The sequence below is a fragment of the Platalea leucorodia genome (assembly GCF_965183815.1).
Source record: "Platalea leucorodia genome assembly, chromosome: 5".
NCBI classification, from domain to species: Eukaryota; Metazoa; Chordata; class Aves; order Pelecaniformes; family Threskiornithidae; genus Platalea; species Platalea leucorodia.
The window spans coordinates 98,261,050-98,276,750 of record NC_138827.1 but is presented as its reverse complement, the minus strand read 5'-3'; the positions used below and the strand labels follow the sequence as shown (position 1 = coordinate 98,276,750).

Sequence of the window (15,701 nt, the reverse complement as noted above, 5' to 3'; positions counted from 1 at the left end):
AAGTTAGCAAAATGTATTCAAAGTCAAATTCATTTACTCCAGCCAAAGATCTGTCCCTAACTCTATCCTTTGCATTTTATACTGCATTAACTATTTTAACAAATTCAGCTTTAAAGCCCAATATACTTCAATATACTCCATTACATATACGCATTTTTGTGTACACATGCATATGCAGGGGAATACATGCAAAAAATATTTTTTTAAAAATCATAATAAAAACAAATTAACATAACACAATTCATAGCTGTGAAAAATAGAATAGGAATGGTTTTGCAGGATTTAGTGAGGAAACGCGCTGAAAATCCTAATTTGAGTAGAGTCAACCAATGTGGATTTATGAGCAGGAAATCTTGCTCAAATAATTTGTTAGAATTCTTCAAAGATATCCCTGCCAAGGTAGACAAGAAAAATACTATGGATGGTATACAATATGCCTAGACTTTCAAAAGAGTTTTTGATAAGATCCTACACTGGAGATTACCAGCAAGGTACAGAGCCACTGCGTAAACGATAACAAACTTTAATGAACTGATAACCGCCTGAAAACAGCAGTCAGTGAGTGACTTGGAGGTTGGCAGTCAATACAGGATAGTGCTTTGGTCAGGTTAGGAGCTTATCTTGTCTCTAATCTATGTAAAAGAATTAAATCAGAATATCAAAGGTAACGTATCAAAATGTGCCGGGGACATAAAAGTTACAGGGGCTCTAATAACAATTGTCTAACACCGGTTATAAACGTACGGCCCAGATCACCAGCAAATGCAGCATCAGCACTGCCAGGACCGCACCGCTGTGCTGGAGCACAGAGCTGATGGAGCAAAGTAAACAGGTTTTCCTGATGCGGTGGAAAATGTGAAAACATGCTCCACGTGGGCAGAGGGATGGAAAGAAATTGTGGAGGGTGCCATGCAAAGGGAAGAGGGAGACCTAGGTGTTGCTTGGAGAGAAGGAAAGAGCTTGGGAAGGAACTGGAATTCCAGGAAAAAAAATAGACAAGAGGATGCTTTGAGCTTTTTAATTCTTCAAAGATGGGAAGTTTAGAGGAGATTAAAAAATCTTTTTGAAATGACCTTTTTTTCTGTCCCAATTTAATGGATAAGTGTTTGGGTAAGACCTTTTAACCCAGGGATGGCTACCATATGCTTTTACTGTAAGGGTCAGATAACGAAGCTAATCCTGTTTCCCACAAGCCCAAGCCCCACGTAGTTTTGAAGCACTGCCAGTCTCTTTCTGCCCCAAGGGCTACAGACCTGTCCAGAATAGCTCGGTGTAATCGGCAGACCCGGGGACAGGACAAAAGCCTCGGGGCTCGTTTCTGTTCTACCACGGCTCAGGGCTGTGTTGGAGGACCTTGACAGATCTCCTGATGCTTTTTCAGAAGTACCGATGAAATTATGGCTCCTAAATCCCATTTACAAGAGTGTCTCCTCATTGAAAAACACAATTTGCATTCACTTTCAGTGTGCTCCTTGAAAATGGGGCTGGATCTCCTAAAACCTGGAGGGGTTTTAGGGACCTGGAGAAAAGTGAAGACAGTAGCTGGGACCCTTGACCTCACTCCCAGTGGAGTTTTTTACATTCCCCAGGGACCAGGTCCAGGTAAGGAAGATGGCACAGAGGCAAAGAAAGCAAGAACAGGACTCTGAAGTCCAATGGCTAGGCCCTTCACCTGACAGAAGGATATGTCCTCCAATAAATTTTGATGAAAAAATAAAATTCAATGAAAAAAATGCTAAACAGGGCTGAATGGATCCACTCCAGCATCTGAGGTTATTTAACTAAAGATGTTTTAGTATTCATTTTGTCCCTGATGGCAGCTACACAGAATTTCACCGGGTATTTAAATAAAACAGTGCAGCAGTTAAAAATGGGCTCTGCTTACTATGGCTCTACTACTTTTCTCAACTTTTACATCCACGTTACTTCAAGCAACTTGTCCAACACTAGAGCCAAGCTGTTGGCTTTACTGCCATATCTACTGCACTCATTTTAATGGATCATCTTTCAACAGAAAGACCAAAAAGATTTGGCCTCATGAGCATTTATCAGAACTATATGAAGATTAAAATTTCAGCTTTTTTTTTTTTTTACCAATTATTCTCTTTATTATCCTTATGCAAGGACCCTCACAAAAGAGCAATCTGACATTGTGGTAGTCACCACACTAACTTCAACTTTTGCGAAACGGTACCTTTAGATTAGGAATAAAAAAAACCCAAGACTTTAAGCTACGGGTGTTTACAGTCCAACAGATGCCGTGGGAAATGTCTCTTACGTTGCCCAGAGCAATCCTGTCCAGGCCCAAAATGGCATTTTCAGTTCCTCTTTCGATCACAAGCTCTCCTGTAAGGTTGGATTCAATCCTCCAAATTCAAAGGTAAATTTTTTTGAGACTTTTACAGGGTCTTCGTAATCAATGCGGATCTTGGATATAAACCTGAAGTTTTCTATGCCTCTTAGATACTACATACTGATTTTCTTTTTTCACCAGCTACATGCCCATGTTTTCCTCTCTGTCATAACTGTTTCTTCACCTGCCTGAAACCAAAAGATTTCTTGTTTTTCGTCTGTTTCCAAGTTTCTCGAAGTTCCCTGTCCACCCAGCGCTGCTATCTTAGTTCCTGAATAAAACCCCAGTGTTTCTCAACAGGGTGCAGAATTTCTTCCCCTAAGCAATCTCTGCTAGCGGTGCCTCTTTTTTCAGGGGAAAATCTTAAAAAAAAAAAAAAAAAAATCAAACCTTCTATTCCTCATAAAAGCAAGTTGCTTCACTAAACAAGAGAGCGTAGCTAGATATCAGAAATAATTGTAAACATATTGGTCTTCTGGGATTTCAACACGCTTAAACAACAAATTTAAGAGTCTTTTCTCGATCTTGCGTCACAGCAATCTACTTTGCCTGCTTCCCACTTTATACTTCACCCAGAGTATTTTTGTTTCACCAGCCTATTGGTCTTTGAAATTTCAAAATCACTCAGGTTTATTTGTGACTGGCATTTCTGTCCCCATGTTTGTGTTCAGATCTCTAATGACATTCTCCTTTGAGTTGCCTCAGAGGAAGGGAAAAACCTGGGTTTTTTAAAATGCCGGCATTCTGAGGAAGCATCTGTATGCTAATTCACTCTCAACTTTGCTAGCAGAAAATTTAAAGGGAGATAGTTTTTAATAAATGAAGACCAGTTAGCAGTTAGAAATCTTTGTAACGTTACTGATTTCTTGGGAGCTTTTTTCCTCCCACCAGCCTTCAAAGCTGTTTCTTGACTTTCGGAGATCATTATAAGTTAATACTTAGCTACCAAAAGTCCTGCTCCACCTTAAAAATTGTACTGAATCTGTCAAACATCAATTTTGAATCAATGCCAATTCAGTATAAATAAAGTGTGATATGGACACTCCAGCAAAAGATAGCCTGCAAATCAAAAGAACTGTTATCGCATAAGGAACGTGATAGATTTTCTCCAATAATTCCAGTTTTGATCACCTTTTCCAGAGAAGAACTTTAGTGACTCAAATAGGAATAAGATATGAAGCAACCGTTGTTTCTGGCTGTTAAAGATGCTTGATATAAATGAAGGCTGAGCCTAATCTTTTCTAAAAAAGACCTAAACAGTAACATTTTCATAATTAGGATGAAAACTGAAGTAGTGGTTGTATCTGGTGAATTTAAAAGGAAAAAAAAAAAAAGATTATACCAATTAAAAAGGAAAGGTCTAAGAATAAACAGTAAATTCATGTAGAGCTATCCGATTCACAATGTAGTAAGCATTATGTCAAATAAAACCACCGAGTGAACTGAAGTACTAATGAACAGAAGAGATAGCCAGACATGTTTATATAGGCAGACAGGGCTGGAGGATATATCAACAACGCGGGGAGGTGTGTTGTAATAAACTTGAAGGGGGACAGGCTTGTTGGGCCAAGTGTCCCTTTCCCGTCCAGGAATTCCTCATGTCCTCATTACCCTTTCACCTCTGGACAGCTGCAATGTTAAAATCTGGCTCGTGTCTTAAGGAAATTGAGTTTAATGTCCTTAATTTAGTCCCCAGTCCACATATATCCATATCACAAAAAATCATACAATTTGGCTCAACAGCCAGTGTCTGCTTGGGAAAGAGGCCCATCCTGGAATGGCAGGGCTGTTGCAAGGCAAGTCTAAGACCTCTATAAAGCCTGCGTAGGCTGTGTAATGCGTACATGGTACGTTCACACTTGAGAGGAACCATTCTATTTTCATTCCTCTGTTTTTCTGGTATCTTTTGCATGTAGCGTTTTAATTACCAAAGCAGTCGGCATGCTCCTTTATCACAACAGCAGCCGAGCTGGACAAGAACAAATGTGACCTCTTGGTTTTCTCATTTTTCCTTCACCTCTAAATGGAGGATAGCCTCAACAAGGAGCAAGTTATGGGCCTGATTTGGTACGACTTGCTCCTCCCTGAAGCACAGATGATGGCTGCAGGGTTAGGTGCTGCATCGATAGATTACGTAGCAGAGAAAATATTAGTGGCATGTTTTGGTCTTAGGGATTGATATGCAACGCTCCAAATGCGAAAGTCAACTGCTAAATAATCTGGAGTCAGAAAGGGGCAGAGCGGTTGTCGTGGTGAAAAAAATGTGAAGCGATAAAAATTAATCATCAGAAAGGTTTTATATTTTGCGTTAGTAAATCATTTTAACTAATTGATTACATCATATCTCCAGCCAGGCTTCCGATTTGAAATCTTCAAGAATTGGTGGGCAGGGATGTGAAAGGCGCTTGTTCTCTTCATCTGGAAAGGATCTATGTTGCACGTTTTCCAACATTGTGGTTTTTTTCTCTGTGTCTTTCTTTAAGAATATTTTTTATGTCTTTGTGTTGATTTCTTCTGATCCATTTGCTTACCAACATAAGGAGCATAAAATAGCATGTAGATACTTGAAGAGTATTAGTAGAAATGTCAATGTACTGGGTGCATTTTGGGGTGGAAAGAAGGGTGTAAGATGGAGGATAAGTCTGTCAGCTTGAGGCAGAAGCAGCTGATTTGTAAATAACAAAATTGTAGGATTTATTCTTTTTGATGCACTGCACTTTTATTAAAAGAAAATCCCCTGGAAACCTCTGTAAATGGCATGAAACATATAATTAGACTTAGCTTTTCTCACTCTCTGCTTATTTAAATGCTCAGTAACTTCAGCGGTGATTCAGTAACAACTGATTTTATAGAAACATCTGACAATGAGAACAAATATTTGCAGTGTTTTCAGTCTCTGATCTATATTTCTCCCTGCTCACCATGAGGCATGAGGGAGAGCTTGCCTTCCTCGTGTGCATATCAGCACCGCTTTCTCCACCGCTCCCACCTCTAACCACATCCACTTTCTAACACTAAATATCAGATATGGCTTTTCAAACCTTGATTCTTGCCTCCAAAATGCTACCCTCCAAATTCCGGACACAGACCTCACTGATAGCTCCTGTCTTCCCAAAAATGAGTGCCACCACCAGGCAGGCTTTGGCAAAGGCAAAGACACCACTGCCAGGCACAGCTGGTGGGTGGATGGTGGCACAGGAGCTAACCCAGGCACTCGCCTGCCCCAATAGCAGACATCCAAGGGTATGCCACAGTTGGGTTTGTTTTCTTTTGCCTGGGTTCTGCCAGTTCTGCCCTTTGTCTCCTTGCTAGGGAAAGAGGACTTGCACGTAGAGATCCACCTCAACAGAGTCATTGGTATAGATGAGCTATAAAGTCACCCAGGGTTGGCTTTGCTGCCCTGAACCTGCCCACCAGCTCTCACAGCCGTCAAAGCAACCTGCGTAGCCAGCCCTGGGTCATCTCACTGGTTTTGCTTTCACCCTTTGGGCAGCAATGTTCAGTTCAGTTTAGGCTCCTGCAAAGGCAAGTGATGGGTAGGAGGATGCCATCAGGATGACTGCTGCCAAGTCCAACCTCTCCACCCAGGACCAGCCACCCCAGTGCTGAGTGCAGTGGTTGTAATGTCCCATTCCCTGCCCCTCTTATATTAGTGTCTTCTGGGGAGCATGGTGGGCCTGTTTGCATCTCTGCTGGCTTCAGTGGCATCTGCTGTCCATGCCGCATGCAAAATTGAAGGGCAAATAATGAATATCACTCTCCTAATATGTGCAGTGTGCTGGATCCATGCAAGTGTCTTTATATGGGGGGACATGGTTCAGTCAAATTATGGCACAGGACATAGGGACCTGGAGTTGCAATTCTTGATGCCTGGGAGCCAAGGACATCAATGCTCACAGCAACCCAACCCAGGCTGCCAAAATTATTCTGGAGCCCATTTTGCCTCTTCCCTAGCCCAGAATTTGGGAAATCACACCCATTCGTAACCTCCTTGTGGTAGGCCTATTGGCAGGTGGACCCATCGACAGGTGGACCCACAGGGTGAACACCGAACAGTATTGCCATATTCTGCCTCATGCCTTTTTTGCACCCATTTCCAACCTGTCAGAACAAGGGAAAAGAATACAGTCAATATAGTCACTTCTGAATTTAAAAAAAAAAAAAAAAGATAAAAATAGCCATTTTTAGAGGGTTTCAGGTTGAAGGTTGCTTGTCAGAATCCAAGAAGAGAGCAGCAGTTGTTCTGACACTGCGGTTTTCACATCCTTGTCAGAGATTTGAAGCAGGATAGCTGATGTGTGTTAAAAAAGGATGGTAAGGTTTAAAATAGTTTAGATGCTGCCTGGAGCAAGTTTTATGCGATATGGTAAGAAACATTGGTAGGAGTGTACATGCACCTAACACCATCCGTATGGGGAAATGATTTGTTCAAATGCCGGTACCTTTAATGTGACGCTGACCTGGAACAACACAGAGCAAATGACCCAGAGAGGTGTCAGGAAATTTCCCAAGAAACATTTTTAAAACATAAATTGGGGAGGGAGTGAGAACCTGGAGAAAACTTTCGTGGCAAGGAAAAAAATTTCTCTCCTGTTTTTGACAGCTCTAATAACCCAGAGTCTAAGATTTGGGCTTGGAAAGGGGCCAGTTGGACAAGCCTCCATCCACAGACAAGCTGGAGATGATGCTGATCGTCAGAGGGAAGCAAACAGAAGAACTGGCAAGTCCGATGCCACCCCTGACGATGGGAATGTCTGCCAGTTCGTGGGTAAATCTGCAATTCAGGTGTGCGGTGGTCGCTGGGACGTGTGCCTCTGCTTCTCTTGGTATCTAATACAGTCAGCAGCCACCCCCCTAACGGCAGCAATTTTCCAGATATTGGGCAATTCTGTAAACATGGAATTTCTTTGAAAACTATGCTGTAATATCTAATTGTTTCAAATCACTTGGGCTTTTCTAAATATCTTTGTCACCCTTGTGTTTCTGTAGATTTTAAAAAATACAGATAATCGCCTGAAGTTGCAGAGGGAAGAAAATGTTTTCCCCGTGGCGGTGATAAGAACTAGTTGGGGCAATTGATGGACTCTGAAGGATGGCCATCAAAATGTCAGCTTTGCACCCAGATTCCCTGCCGGCACCTTCACCTCTATCAGCTTAATCAGTAGTCAGGAGGAAAAATAGTGAGACACTAAGAAAACCAGGGAAAAGTAAATTTGATCTAGTCCCAAATAGGTAGAAGAAGCGCTACTCTGTAATTATATAAATTATATTCACCTTTCAGCCTGGTTGAAACAAAGCAAACCAAAAAAATCTCCATTTTCCAGGTTAATTGATCCACCACAAAGTTGTCCATCAGCCTCACGAAGGCACAACAACGAGAGGCTTTTGCCGATGTTCTCAGCACTGGGTGCCGTCGCCCCGGCACTGCTGCTGCTCCTGCTGCCCACGGCAAGGGGTGACCCCAACCCCAAACGGGTTCTCTCCCTTTGCAAAGAGGCATGGGTACATCTCGGGGATGTTTGCTTTCTCTCCTACTTTCAGAACCAAAAAGCAGAAGTTTAAGCCCAGTTCCCACCTCGTCCCTTTGCAGAGAGCTCGCTGCCGTTGCCACCACCCTGATGGCCAAAGCGATGGCAGGTCCGGGCACCGGGCTCGGAGCTGGGCCCTCCGTGCTGCAAGCATTGCTCAAGTTTACCGCTCTTGCTATTACAAATTCAACCCCCCCTGCGAAAAAAAAAGAAAAAAGAAAAAAAAATCTGTTATCACTGAGCATATGCAACTGCTAAACATCCTATTCAATATAACTTCAGCCTGTTCTGAGAACTACATTTCACAGTTTCTTTATACAGTATCTGTCTGTCAGATATTGCCCACTAGATTACCATAGTCTATATAATATACTTCCACCATTAAAAAAAAAGGAGTATCTTTTGGGCGTATTTTTCACTACCCGGTGTGGAATAAAATAGAGATTAAAAGTTTTTATTGTAATTGTACATTTCACACATACTATCTTCCCTATAAATGGCACGAAGCAAGTTTAAACACTACCAAGTATTTGTGCCTCCATTTTGGTGTAATTTCTTTAATCTGCTGAACATAAATAGTACTGCATCCATTTAAGGTATTTTTTAGAGCATCTACCGCCCTGGTTCCTCAGTATGACAACAAGGAGCCGATAGCCTATATTCAGAATATTTGGGCCCCCTGTACGTTTAAATGTGTCACTAAATAAAAATTCTTAAAAGCTTTCATTTCTAAATAAATCAAATTCAGACCTGGCATAAGCGAAGGCAGCTCCCTGGGTCCCAGTCAGGCAGTGCTACTCTAATAATTAACCGATGGTCGGAGGCAGTGGAGCAGAGGCTAGTCCTTTAATTGCTTTATTTATTTTTTTTATACCTTTCTGGTTATGGTTTTGTCCAGCTGCCCCTTCCTCCTTTCTGTTCCCCATGTGGCTGAGCTGTGCTCATACCAGCCCAACGCCGAGCAGGGTTGCACAACAAGCACCATTACTTGCACCTATTTGCTGACCAACTTATAACTGATCTGCAACTTATGTTGTTCCTTTATCACCACCGGCTATGAGTGAGGGGGGGTTGAGGACTATGATTTAGGCATATTAAAATATAACAAGAAAATACTGATGTTATCGCACTGGGAGACCCCAGTAAAAACGAATATAAAAAGTTCTTGATATTTTAAACACCTCGAATTGAAACAACCTTTGGTCTTCTCACTAAGTGTCATATAAACAAGAAGGGAACACTGCGTATCTGAGATATTGCTTTATGGTTTCCTAGCTTAACCCCACACGGTTTTAAGTAACGTGTATGCATTGCAGGAGACTTTACCACTGTATTTAAGAAAATGAGGCCTAAATGTGCTCCTATCCAGAAGATTCATGGTCTTATTAATGCATATATGCCACGCATAGATTATTAACAGCTTCATAACTAGATAGAAACTTACATTTCAATAAACATACTTTTACAACTGCAAAGAAAAAAAGGTTTGCATGAGGATGTTACTTACTTCATGTCTTTGTCCTGGGAGAATGCAACTAAAGAAATCACATTTAAAATCAGACATTAGATATGCAAATATGTGTTCAGATCAGAGATACGAAAATTATTCAAATGATTAATTATTCATCATAAAAATGTCAATTAATAATTCTGAAGCATAATAGGCATCTTTCTAATGCATCTTTATTTTTCAAGCCTAAATACTGTTGAATCTGTGTTCAATTGCATTCTAACAAGTTTTTAAAAATTCAACAAAGTAAACAACCAACTATAAACAAAAGTGAGCAGCGAATTTTAATCACTGCCAACAGAGCCAAGAAATGTGTCCGAACTTCAGCATCGATCCCAGAAGAGAAGGAAAACCACCCACACCTCATGGTGCGGGACAGCGGGCCGAGGATGCTCGCCCACCGACCCGCCGCCACCTCTCCCGGCTGCCGGAGCCGCTCGCTTCTCTCTGCTGGGTGTGAGAAGCAGGTTTGGGTCCTGCAGATGCTGTTCTCCTACCACAGACAGACAGAGGGACGTTGTGGACGGGAGCTGAGCCGCTCTAGGCCATCAGAAGCAACTTTATAAATGACAAAATTAGCAAAAACATATGAGGGAGATTCACTTTTAATGTGCAGGGACTCGCACGAGATTAAATATTACAGTAATCTGCTTGTTAGAAATGCCCAGGGATAGATAAATTAAAGCCAGACAATCTTTTCCCTTGCTTTTGGCTCGTATCCTATCCCTACATGGGTTTTCCGCAGAGGAACTTGAAAACTTTGGGAATGTTGATTCAAAAGGTTTCTTCCCAAATACCTCACCAGCGGGTGGGGGGAGAGTTGTTCCCTGACCCTTTCTTCCTCTCTTCCATGCCCTCTCCTCCATGTGGACATGGAAAAAAAAAAGGCTTTGCTTTCTAAATCTTAGTTTATAGGGACACCTGTATTGAGCAAAAGTATCCCACAGCATCTTGGGGCCACATGGGGCTTTCCCCACTCAGAAAAATTATTCTGGTTTGTCCTATCTTCTACCACCACAGGTGACTGCAGAAAATAATCTCCCCTGGGTATTTGGTTTGGTTTGTTTTGGTTTGGTTTGGTTTTTTTTTTTTTCCCCAACCTCCCAGTTTTTTCCCAAGGCGAGGGCAGCTTCTGCACCCCAGAGATCCGTGCATGAGAAGCAGCCGGCACCCACAGGGAGCCCCGAGCTTGCAGCAGCCGCTCCCCCGGCGGAGCAGGGCTGCGGGGAAGGATGCTCTCCCCAGGCTCGGCTGCAAGTGGGCACACCTCGTTTAATCCCTAATGCAGGAAGGGTTCCACATTTTGGGGAAAACATTGGAGAGCCCTGACTGTGAAGGACCCGAAGTAAAAGACTTAGAGCAGCTAACGTGTTTTTAGAGGTGTTAAACCTGTCTTCACCAGCCTCTAAAATGTATTAGTTGAAACCTATCAGCTAGAGCGTTTTTGCTGTTACACCCCTGATTTTCCTCCTTCCACGCGGGCAAGAAAACGCGTTCCCTGTTACTCATCCTGCGCCGGGGAAAAAGCAAACACACCGAAATAAATAAGGCCGTGAATCATCCCGCCAGCCCATGTCACCAGGTCCCCACAAAGCCACGACGGCGGCAGGGCTCAGCAGAAGGCCGAGGTTCTCCAGGGCCTGTGCTCTGCTACCCGCCTTGGTGGCTGGTCCCCTCCCCTGCCCATCACACCTGGGTGCCCGGGGGTCTCAGGAGGCTCTTGGGGGGTTTTGGGGGGCTCTTGAGGGGTTTTGGGGGGGTGTCTCCCTGCACAGAGACTTTCTCATGGTAATGAGCCCCTGGCAGCAGAGTTTGCCCCACTTAGGGATGGGGGAGGCATGGGGTTATCTCCAGGGGGGGTATCTCCACCACGATGGGTTTGGTGGACAACGGCAAACCTACTGAGGAGGAGGAGGCAGCATCACTCGGGCAGGTTTGCATCAGGACCACCCGACTGCCCCCATCTCACCTCTCTGCGTTTCCATGTAGGAAAAGTTGAGGAAAAGAGGGAAAAGCTGCACCCGGAGAACTGCCCTTAAAACCACCTCCAAGCCACAGTGCCAGGTGCCGTACGCAAAGAGAGAGCTGGGGTTTCTGAGGATATTTTGGGTCCGTTTGGTTTTAAAGTGATGGGGTGGGGGGGATCGTATTTGCAAAAGTTTAAAATAGAGCGAGGCATAGGCTGTGCGTGGGGATGCTGACCGTGGAGGGGCTGGGAGCCGGGCTGCCAGCACCACCCCAGCAAAGGCAGGATCTATAGGCTGTCATTATTTCCATCTCCTAAAGAAGCTGCACGCCCGTTATTAGTTCAGAGCAGGGCAGGAAATCATCGCCTGGATTAAGGTTAAAATCCATCTCAGAAGGGTTTAGCTGATTGCTAAATGTTTATGTCCAGTGTCCAAAAATTAAAAAAAAGATACCACCCCCCCATGCCACATTAAAATAATGTCTAATAAGGCTGGGTGCTCTGGCACTCCTGCGAAGATGAGAGCAGCTCATACGCTCCGATGCAAGCCCTGCTGAGGCACTTCAGAGCTGGAGAAACTGTGAGATTGAGGGCTGAAAGAACAGGCTGCAAAATTATGAATAGGGATTATCTGACAATACCAACATGTTCCTTAAAGCCCGTGAGCATCATCACACGGTCTGAGGGTCTGCTTTTTCGTGTAGCTGCAGATATATAGTTTAATGGCACAACATCGACGGCACTCCTGCCTATTGCAGGTTAGGCTGCAGTTTCTCTTAATCTCCCGTTCAGCCTCTCGTTTTGTAATCTGGAAATGTATGAACAATACGTAAGGCATTTGTAATGGGATTAATTTATTTTGAGAACTTGTTGGTTGTTTGTTGTTTTTTCCTTTTTCTCCTGTAAAACGTGGGTGACTGGAAATCGAGCGAGTCAGTAATTAGCATTCACTTTTTTCTTTTTCTTTCTTTTTATCATATGCATCTAAATTCAGTTTAGCTCTTTAAGGAATTGCCAGACTGCCCTTGATTTATAGGCAGTGTCTCCTGGATCTGAGAGGATCTAATTCAAATTAATAATACTTGAATCTGATTTCAGGATATTTGCACCATGCTATATATTTCATTAAGATACCATCGCTTTGTGTGCATGTGGTATGTCTCTGGATCTACAGGTATATTCAGGTATGGACAAGAAAATAATGCAAGAAAATAATGTTGGCATTTAGCGAACAGTGGCAGCAAAACTTTTAGCAAAGCCAAGCTAAGTCGGACCAGAAAAAAATGTAAATAAAAATAATAATTAAAAAAAATAGAGAACCTTGCTCCCACCTTTGCATAATTACGGATTTCAGCGGCAGCAGACCGCCAGGTCTGCAGGCAGATTTGCTCTCAGCCGCTCCGTGGCTGGCAGCCCTGGCGCAGCCTCCTCCCGGCGCAGCCGGGCTGGCCGGGCCCCGCGGGCACCCCGCGCAGGCAGGGCGCAGGCAGGGCGCAGGCAGGGCGCAGGCAGCCTTTTCCCCCCTCTCCCGCCTGCCTGGCACGGGGTCGGAGAGGGGGACACCCGGAGAGGAGGGGTTTGGTGGCGTTTCTCCGACACCCCCCCTCCCGCAAGCAGGGGGGCCCGGAGCCCCCTGCGCCCGGCCGCGCTGCCTCCTCTCCCCCGCCTCACGCAGGGGCACCCACTCGCGCCAGTGGCCGGGCAGGTTCCGCTAACGGCTGGCCAAAAAAGAAAAAAAAAAATATCTCGGTGGCTCTGATGAGGTGCAAAGACACATTTCGGGGGGGCAGGAGGGGTCCCCCGCCGTCCTTCGCGGTGCTGCATCACCAGAAAGGTGGGCTCGGTGCTTTGGGAGTGCGGTCGCTGGTGCCTACTGCTCGCATTCCAGTTCTCGCTTTAGGCACACGTTCAATGCACAGTTCAAGAGCAGTTTATCTTAGCTTAATGTAAGTAAAAGTATAGTGTCGGATCAGTGCACCATTTGTTTCAGTTTTCTTCAGGAGGGGGAGAGAAAAAAAAAAGTGCTGTAATAGATTTAACTCTTGTCAAAGGAGGGAAATTGTTTCGCAGCTCTTTAACACAGCCCTTTGGGCAGCTCCACTTTTACCTTCGGAAAGTAGGTAGGCAAGACGTGAAGTTTATCTTTGCCTTGAGATTATTTCGACCTCTCTTAGAGGCAGAAAGGGCTGCGGGTTGTGCTGGGAGCTGGGCAGGAGCGGAGCGAGGCTCAGCCATATCAGCCCCCTTCGCAGATAAACGCATCAGCATCCCCAGCTCGGGCTGCCTTGACTTACTTCGGTATTACTTCTCAATTACGTGCGGTGTAAACCAGCTTTTTGATTAACAAAACAGCAGAGCATTGGTTAAGAACACTTAAACTTCAAAAAAAAAAAAAAAAAAAAAATCCCCTTGGGAAGTGGGCTCTGAATTGGTTAATAATGTGCAGTACTTGCTAAATTGCTGACTTCCAGATGTGGAAAATATCTTTCTTGTTTAGGACCTACGTAACCTGATTGGATTACGACAGAAGCGTCACATTGGAAGGCTTTTGAGTGATGATTTAATTAACCATACAGTAGAAAGCTGTATTTGCCAGGAAACCCCTTCCATATTTGCATAACCAATCCCTTCAGTGCAAAGGTGGAGTCTGGGTTTCTTTTTTTTTCTTCTTCTTCTTTCTCCCCCCCCCCCCCATATGTAATTTTATTTTAATTTTAATACTTGAAAAAGGTGAAAAACTTGTAACCTCCCTGAAGTTCAGTCCCACGCGTTGCTCGTCCGCGCTGTCCCTCTGCCCATCCAGCTCCTTCCCAGGGGGAGCAGAGCCGGGAAGAGCCCAGCTCACCCCTGATCCATATCTGTGAACAAAACAGATAGACTGTAAGATCTCAGCACGTTTTGGTTGGTTTTTTTTTTTTTTTTTTTCATCAGATTTAGCTGACTATTCAAATAACCTGGATGTGTGCTGAAATGAAAGGGAGAAAAAAAAAAAATGCCCCAAAAGAAACGCGTTAAGGATAAAAATAAAACAGCACCAAAACGAGCAGGAGTCAGCCAGGAGCTTATTTGCAGTGCCCGAACAGAGTTTAGTTTCTAGGCATTATGTTAGGGTAAGTTTTCCCCTCCGCAAGAGGCGAGAGCTCCGAGAGGGGCTGGGAACCGGGACGGCGTGCGCAGGATGCGGCCCCGGCCGGCTCCGCGGGCGGGCGAGGCGGGAGGGATCCCGCCCGGGGATGGGGCGGGGGGGGAACCGGCAGGGATCCAGCCTGGGGGCAGGGGATCCGGCGGGATCCTGGCTGGGAAGGGGGGGGATCCGGCAGAGATCTCGCCTGGGGGCGGGGGATCCCGCCTGGGGGAGGGCAGGGGATGCAGCCGGGGGGGGGGTGGCAAGACACGCACCCCGGAGGGGGTAGGAGGGCAGGGGATGCAGCCGGGGGGCAGGGGTGTACCCCGGGGGGGAGCGGGGATGCAGCCCGGGGGAGCGGGGATGCAGCCCGGGGGAGCGGGGACGCGCCCCGGGGGGGCAGGGGATGCATCTCGGGGGAGAGGGACTGCAGCCCGGGGGGGGCAGGGGATGCGGCCCCCCGGGGCGGGGGGGGGCGGTGGGATGCGGTGTCGGGGCGCGGCGAGTTGCGGCGGGGTGAAGGCGGCGGGGCGCGGCGGGGCGCGGAGCGGCGCGGAGAGGCGCGGAGCGGCGGGGCGGGGGGGCGGGCGCGGGGCGGGGGGCGGGCGGGAGGAGGTGGAATTGCATTTCTGCCGCTAAAGCGTTCGCGGAGACTTCAAGGTATAATCTATCCCAGATCCTTTCCCAGAGAGAAACTTGGCGATCACGTTTCCACATGATGCTCACGTTTGGTGCTCTTCAATTATCCCTCCCCACAAAGATAGGTGGCGTGTGTTTCAGGGTCTCTCCTCTCGCTCCTACAGAAAAGAAAAAGAAAAAAATGTCATTAGAAGAGGCGTAACACGTCAGTCCGTCCCCAGGTTTGTGTTTCCTGGAGTGGCAGAAAGAGATCAGTCCTAACCTGCCCAGCAGGAATAACGGTCCTTCCGACAACTCTTTGCAAGGCTTTTTACAATTTCTCCAGGAGCTGCATCTCCCTTCACCTTTTCTCCTCCACTTCGCGGCTTCTTCATGCTTTTTCTTCTCACCATTTCTGGCCAAAACTACAAACAAGACTTCGCAGGTAGGTTCGGAATTTAATTCCATTTTCTCCTCTTTTTTTTTTTTTTTTTTCCTCCCCTTCTTTTTTCTCACACCACCTCACGCTCTAGCGGGCTTATTTAATTTCGGTAGTATTTTATTTTTAAGCGTCTTAGCTTCTTTCTGGCTTGTTTATACTT

At 45.4% G+C, this 15,701-nt stretch overlaps 1 protein-coding gene and 1 long non-coding RNA gene across 5 annotated transcripts in view; one reads left to right on the top strand and one right to left on the bottom strand.

Moving 5' to 3' along the window:
- Positions 1-7,670: 7,670 nt before the first annotated feature.
- On the bottom strand, positions 7,671-15,509 carry LOC309590809. Its single transcript, XR_014228207.1, has 4 exons — positions 15,383-15,509; positions 15,208-15,278; positions 9,389-14,215; positions 7,671-8,077 (listed from the first exon to the last, which is right to left on the bottom strand). It is a non-coding gene; the product is annotated as an uncharacterized lncRNA (long non-coding RNA).
- Positions 15,221-15,701, top strand: part of ZEB2 (zinc finger E-box binding homeobox 2) — a 114,528-nt gene continuing 114,047 nt past the window's right edge. For all 4 annotated transcript variants that reach the window (XM_082312269.1, XM_082312268.1, XM_082312267.1 and 1 more), the window contains exons 1-2: positions 15,221-15,341; positions 15,446-15,544. The gene's annotated coding sequence lies outside the window, so the exon portion shown is untranslated. The remainder of the gene's footprint in view (positions 15,342-15,445; positions 15,545-15,701) is intronic.